The following is a 7,222-nucleotide window of genomic DNA, read 5'->3' as shown; positions in this document are numbered from 1 at the left end:
GAACCAGGAAGGAAAACCTCCATCAGGACCAGAACCAGAACCAAGAAGGACGGCCTGGACAGGTTGAGGCTGGACGGGAACAAGGTGTCATCAGGCATTTACAGTGTGTTTACTCTCAGTTTGTTTACAGTATGTGGCCGATGTAAACACAAGCAAAGTTCTGCTTACAAATATCTAACTGATCCTGGAAGGAGGAAAAGCGACAGAAAAGATTAAAATCAAACAAAGCTGGTGTAGTGAAGTGAGCCGTCTGCTGATTTCCTGTCAACAGGAAGTGAATTTAAGCATTTCACAATAAAATGACAAAGGTGCATCTGGAATCTGCTGCTCACCTTCATTAATTTAATCAGTTTTATTGTAAATAAACATCAGTTTGGTCTTTTTATTTGCTGTGGGATGGAAAATGTGGGGATGATACAATAAGTTTAGGCTGCATGTTCCAGTCCTTCCAGCTGTGATTGGTTGTTTGTCTTCTAATAAAAATCCTTCTGATGAGAAGTTGAAGATGTTCTGACTGCTGCGGGCCAGTGAATGCACCATGACGTGGAGATGAAGATGAGGAGTCTGGACGGAGGTGATGTCAAAGTCAAAGTCAAAATTACTTTATTTGTCAATTCTGCAATATGTACAAGTCATACAGAGGATCGAAATTGCGTAACAGATCCCTGATGTTCAGACTGATGTTACATTGGTGAGATGCACCATCAGGTGTTGGTTTTATTCTCAGGGAAATTTCTGCTGAATGATATTTGGCCATTTTAAACAACATAAATGTGATTTTCAGATGGAAATCCAATTACAGCTGACTTATTAAAAGAGAAATGAAGTCACCTCGGCTGCTTTCTGTCCTGCTGTGTGAATAATATTTCAATTTTAAGCTGTGATTTACTTTAGAGGACAAAACTGGAATTTATCTGCTCATAAATATAAACTCTTATATATATATGACTATATATATATATACACAGTCAAAAGGCTCTTTTAATATTCATCAAACAGACAGCAGCACCTGCCGTACCCCCCTTTTATGTCCTGGGGCTCATTTGCACATGTGATGCATGGTGTTCATCGGTGCTCTGTGCGGGGGGCCCACTGAGATTAACAGGATGCTTTGCTTTAAATGAAAATACTTATTAATGCTGATTCTTCCTGGGGGCCTAATAGAGGTCATTTTTCATCAGAGGAGCCCCCACTAAATCGCCCACTACTATCTATCTCTCTATCTATCTATCTATCTATCTATCTATCTATCTATCTATCTATCTATCTATCTATCTATCTATCTATCTATCTATCTATCTGTCTATCTGTCTGTCTGTCTGTCTGTCTATCTGTCTGTCTGTCTGTCTCTCTTTCTGTATTTCTTTTGGACCTGTATGGGTCTTGTAACAATCTGTCTATCATTATCCTGGAATTCCGCAGCGAGAAGGAAAACTTTCGGTTTGTTCCCTGTTTTCGATCAATACAATGTGAAGTTGCCTCGATCCAGTTCATGATAGAAGTTTGATTCTGTTTCGCTTTTACTGCTGTTTATTAAAAGAAATTAAGGAATCATCTGTATGTGCATATGTGTGTGTAAGTAGATATTTTTTGCTCTTTCGATCAATAAAACACTCAGATCTCCTCCATCTTCTTCCTCCTCTCAACTTGGCGCTGCCCGGAGGAAGCGCTGATGCTGCTGAGGTGGAGGACCGTGGGCGGTGCAGCTCAGCAGGGTAAAGATAGTTCCTGGCCCCAGGCAGCGGCAGCGCTGAGCTCTTCTACCTCCAGCTGATCAGAGAGCAGCCTGACACACCTCCCACCGACATCCGGCTCCAACAGCCCTGCTCCGGATCACAGCTGCTGTCAGGGAGGACCTTTGAATGGAACTTCAGCTCCGTCTGCTCTGTGGATCTTCTCACAGCTGATGTAAAGGATCCAGCTCCTCCTATCGCATCCTTTCTCCTCCTGGAGGGGGACCTGAGACAGAATCTGTCCCAGATAGGAGGATGGAGGAGACAAGGGGGCGGAAGTTAGAAAAACAAGCTTGGATAGAAAAGGAAGACCTCTATCATTTTCTCCTGAGCTCTTTCCTTCACTGTGTTGGAAAACACGATGGGATTAAGGAAAGGAGTTTGGAGCTGATGCAGCTGCAATGAGAACCAGAGCAAACTTACCTGTGAAGTTGGTCTGCATAAAGGAAGAAAGCAGAATTTATTACTAACAGAACTTTGTAGAAATAACACACAGATCAACAGTGACCAAACCTTTTCTCATCTCATCGTTCTCTCAAGTCTTGGCTTTCAGGAGAAAAATATTGTTATTGAAACAAACACACAACAGAAACTATTTCCATGTTTCCACTTTTTCCTCATTTCCAGTTATTCCTGCTACTATTTACCTGCTATCCTCACTAAACCAACTCCAGCTCAGCTGCTTTGTGGCGCCACCGTGCATCAGAAACGTCTTCTTGGCTTTATTCCAGCCATAGAGGAGCATTATTTTTCTTCTTTTCACACACACATAGAACTTTCTGCTCACTGGTTGATCTTTGGCTGCTCCTGATTGGACGTTACCGTCAATCTAAGCTCTCTGATTGGTGGAAAGTCTGACAGGAAGTGGCTTCATCATCATGTCCAGGTCTAAATAGAGGTCTCTTAGCAACATAGTAGTGATGGTGATGTTTTTATGGTGAAATGTGATAAATAAAGCTGTTATCATGGATCATTGTGGATTTACCAGATAAAGTCTCTGAATAAAACTACATTTAGTGGCTGGATTGTAAACCTCCTGGACGGGATAGAAATGCTGGAAAACCTCCGTAGATCAGCTAAAAGGTAGCTATCCATCACATTTACCCCACAGAGCTACACACTACCGCTCCTGAGACGCTGGTGAGAATAGAAGCGTTAGCAGCGATCTAATGAAATATGTTCTCACCCCACTGTCCTCACATTATCAGAAACATCATCCAGCATCCAGAAAGCTGCAGCCGCAAGGAATTCTGGGATGGAATCATCTCCTTTTTTAAGGATGCTCTGGTGTTTCCTTAAATAGACAATAAAGGAAGCATCATTTCATGGCTGCTTAGATACCTCCAGGTCAACTCATTCAGGAATGTTCCAGAACAAAATAAACTATTCAATCCCACCAAAGGGTCTAAAAGGAGGCCGTGCCGTCCCACAATGCACTCTGCTCTGAGCTTCCAGATCGGGACGGCTGTGTTCCTCCTGCAGGATCTGCTGCTTTCTGCTTCTCTGTTTGGAATTCTACCTGCGTAGTTCTTATTGTTACAAGTCTGAACATGACATCTGCAGGAAGACCTGGATGGGCTTCATCAACTTCCACAGAAAATAGATCTTCAGGTTTTGGTGACCTCTGTGTTTTTCAGCAACCTTTAGTGTTTTTTCTTCATGGTGTCTGAGCGTTTCATATTTTCTCTGTGCATGTCACATGCTGCAGATCTTCTTCCTGCTGCAGGTGCAACGGATTTCTAACAGAACCGCTTATCACCCAGCTGCTCGTGCACCGTCAGACCTCGGTCAGGAAATGTCAACACAGCTCCCACAAACCACAGCTGCTCATCTCCATCCATCATCTTGGGTCAGATGTGCCGTCCTCAGGCGTCATGTGTTCTGTCTCCTCTCACTTAATGTGATGAGAGATATCACTGAGGTCTTCTCTGAGACCTCAGAACAGATTCTCTTACCAAAGTGTTCACACATCCTGATTTAAAGCTCCGTCTCCAAGTTTCTCTTCAGTGTCTGATGAAGATTAAAACTCTGAAATAATCCTGGAATTTGTAGATGATCTTGTTAGAAGATAAAGGAAACCCTCAGAGCTTCTAAAAGATGTTGAAATGCTGAACAGTTCTGAGTGAAAATAAAAATGAATCCTCTTTTCAGATTGATGATGGGACATGACGGGAAAACTAAAGGGAAGAAGTATCTGACACACTGGGGGAGATGATGGAGGAAACATTGGTCAGGTGAGGCTAAACTAAAGATCAACAACTGTGGAGGACATCCACTGTGGAATTGCTTCGAGCTGTGGGAATAGCACTGATCTCAAATGACGTCACATTTACTCATCAATATTCATGAGCTCCGGCAACAGCGCGAGTTCGGACAAACAAAGAGTTAGCTTACAATGACGACACCTAGTGTACGTGTAGTTTTGGAAGAAAAAGACGTCCCGGGAGCTTCATTTCAGTACAGTTCAATCAATAAACACAGTGTTGTTGAACTTAAACGTTGGTTGACATGTAGAGGCCTCAAAGTGAGCGGAAAGAAAGCTTTATTAGTTGAAAGGTAAGCTGTTTTTAAGCTAGCTCTCGCTCAGTTATTAGTGTTGTATGCGGTGTAACTAGTGTGTTTCACATTTCAGCAGACCTAAACACACTTTAGCCACCAAAATGTAGTAAGAATGTTATAGTAGGAATTTATTTTAAATCTAGGCTATTACCCATCATTAACTCTGACAGTGCAACCCTAACTTGTTAAGGAGCTAAACGTGATATTAAATCAGTTACAGAAGTTAACTCCACTGTCCGAAAAAGTGGCCTGCCACTACCAATAAAATTGTTTTGAGTTATTTTATGGCCAAATAGTCTTTTTCTTATATTTGCCCCTTTCTCCCTTGTTTAAAACTGTGGCCTTCTATTGCTTGTTGTACTAACAAAACTTAACACTGAACAAATAATTATTATGGAAATGGATAGGAATGGAAAACAAATCTTTTTGTGAACAAAAGATGATTTGTTTTGAACGTCATCTTCATTGATGCATTACATGCAAATCAATTTTCCTTTTTTCTACATCGATTTCCATTTAAACCAGTTTGAATTGATTTTAAATCAATTTTCGATTGTTTCCTTACATCCCTAGCAATCAATGAGTCATTCGGTTTTATGGACTTACCCCTTATACCACATAATATACTATGTAAAAACCATTCTTCTTAGACATATTAAAATAATATCAGGTATAGCTCCTTTATGAATTATAAATACAAAGGCAAGATATATTTATTTTCAGAGACATTGTTCTGTTTGATTATTAGATAAATACATTACTCCATGCATTGTGTTTGTACAGATGCCAGCATGCTGTGGATCAAAAATTACCAATTGATCCAGCTGTAGACGGTGGTGCATGGTATAACATCAAAGCTGCATTACAGCGAGGGTCAAGTCCAGCAAATGAGGATCTTCAACCAAGATCACAGTGAACATTATCAGTCACAATAAAAAAAACAAATGCATCTGAAATGTTTTTATTTGAACTTCATTTCTATTACAATTAATGGACGATGGAGTGTTGTTGTGGGTCAATCTTTTCCTCTTTCTCTTTGCTTCAGAAACAGCCTCATTTCTTTGGGTAGGAGCTTTCCTTTTGCGGGCTATTTTCTCCACCTAGAAACAGAAAATGAGTTTTATAAGATAATACCTCATTTGGTTTATAAACACAATCACAAAACAAAACATGACAATAGAACATTGGCTGAGCAAGCTTGGCCTGTTTTATTGACACCCAGCTGACAGGCAGGTCAAAGAAAAATAAATAGTGGCCCATTAGTCTTAATACTTTGGTGGCTTTGAGAGGTAAGGTCTAAAAAGCCTGTGTTACAAAATGTGGAGTGTTCAGCTACTGGATTCCATGACAACTGCCCACAGTAAAGCAGAGTTTATCATCTGTTGTTCATTCTTGTCTCATGAGACTAGTTTGAGCTTCTCATACTCGTATCATTCTGTGATCATTTGTTGCTGAATTACTTCTCCTAAGGTTACCATAGAAGCAAGAGGTAAGCAAAAAAGGGGAAAAGACATCATTGAGACAAAGGAGGTTGAGTTGAGATAACTACTTGAGCAATACTTGAGAAGTGGGATTAACAGGTGGGATCTCACTAATGTCTCAAATTCATCTGAATCCGAGACATTATAATTAATAATAGTTATAATAGTTCGTCCAGTAATGAAAGACAAGAAGTTGCCTTAAGTTCAGTAAAGAGTGGAGCTGTGCGTAGAGGCAATTGTCTGGACAACCAGCTACGGAAAAAGGATATCATGAACTGTATGAATGACCATTCTGCCGCGGAAAAGGCAAAGAACCTACCTGTCCAGATGTTGTTGCTGGTATTGGGTCTGGATCATCAATTGTTGGCCCTTTTCCACCGAGGAAATGCAAAGAGCAAATGTATGTATCCTTTGTCACATTTTTCTCAGTGAATCCCTCCCGTTTACAAGCTCGTACCCAACGTTGGCATTTCTCTGGTTCTCTTCCGGGCTTTGGAAATGGAATGAAAAACACTCCCTTCATATGTTCACGGTCACTATATTGCGAGTCACTTCGGCAGACACCGAAGCAGCAGTGTTTAGTTGTTACCATAATGGTTTTGTTAAAGAAATATTCGGCTATTCGGAATGCAACTTTGCTCGTACAAACACAGTATACACGCTCTACAGGTTGTTTGTCCGAATCCAATATGGCGGCGGCGCCTGCGCAGTACGCTGTTCTAAAAATAGCATTTTGACGTCATTCATGATCAGTCCTATTACTGGGAGGATGCTGACTTGGCAGTGGGTTAGTTACCGGCTCATTTGTACTGTTTCCATTCACCTGCTTATGTTTTTTTTTTTTTTTTTTAAACACGTCTTCTAAACACAGATCCAAGATGGTGAGACAAACCCTTTATTCTACAGACCATTGACCACTGACCACTAACAGGCATCAGCCTCACGCCCAGTCGTGATGTTGGAACAGTTTTTCTCGTCGGTCTAATGTAACGTTTAGTTAACACGTCACATTGCTGTAAGAGTCCGAGCTGCTGGTTTTCCTGCCGGCTGTGAAACATACTGGATGTTTTACGATCTTTCTGTCCTGTTTCACAGGCTGGTGACATCCTCCACAATCACACCTTGGTTCTTTCTTTCTACAACTAAACAAATCTGACAAGACAAAATCCTTCAGAAACAAATCAACACAAGCTGTAACACACGGCCTCTTAATAAAATAACATGGTATCGGATCCGTACTCGGCATCCTCAGATACCTAAACCCCAAGTATCGTAATCAGTATCAGACAGAAAAAAATGGCATCGGAACATCCCTAGTTCACAAATGAACCTTTATGGATAATATTGAAGGGTTTTTACGATTAATCAATCATAGTGTTTAATACCTCCATTAACAGCCCCGCGGGCGCTGGAAACATGGCAGCCTGCTGCTCCTAGTCTAACTAGCGA

General features: G+C 41.0%; 1 long non-coding RNA gene across 1 annotated transcript; it reads right to left on the bottom strand.

Annotated features, from left to right (window-relative positions):
- Positions 1-4,310: 4,310 nt before the first annotated feature.
- LOC121630677 lies at positions 4,311-6,512 on the bottom strand. Its single transcript, XR_006008574.1, has 2 exons — positions 6,093-6,512; positions 4,311-5,392 (listed from the first exon to the last, which is right to left on the bottom strand). It is a non-coding gene; the product is annotated as an uncharacterized LOC121630677 (long non-coding RNA).
- Positions 6,513-7,222: the final 710 nt, after the last annotated feature.

This window comes from Melanotaenia boesemani, chromosome 20, assembly GCF_017639745.1.
Source record: "Melanotaenia boesemani isolate fMelBoe1 chromosome 20, fMelBoe1.pri, whole genome shotgun sequence".
In the NCBI taxonomy this organism is placed as follows: Eukaryota; Metazoa; Chordata; class Actinopteri; order Atheriniformes; family Melanotaeniidae; genus Melanotaenia; species Melanotaenia boesemani.
Note: the sequence above shows the minus strand (reverse complement) of the source record. Positions and strands in the feature narration are given on the sequence as shown.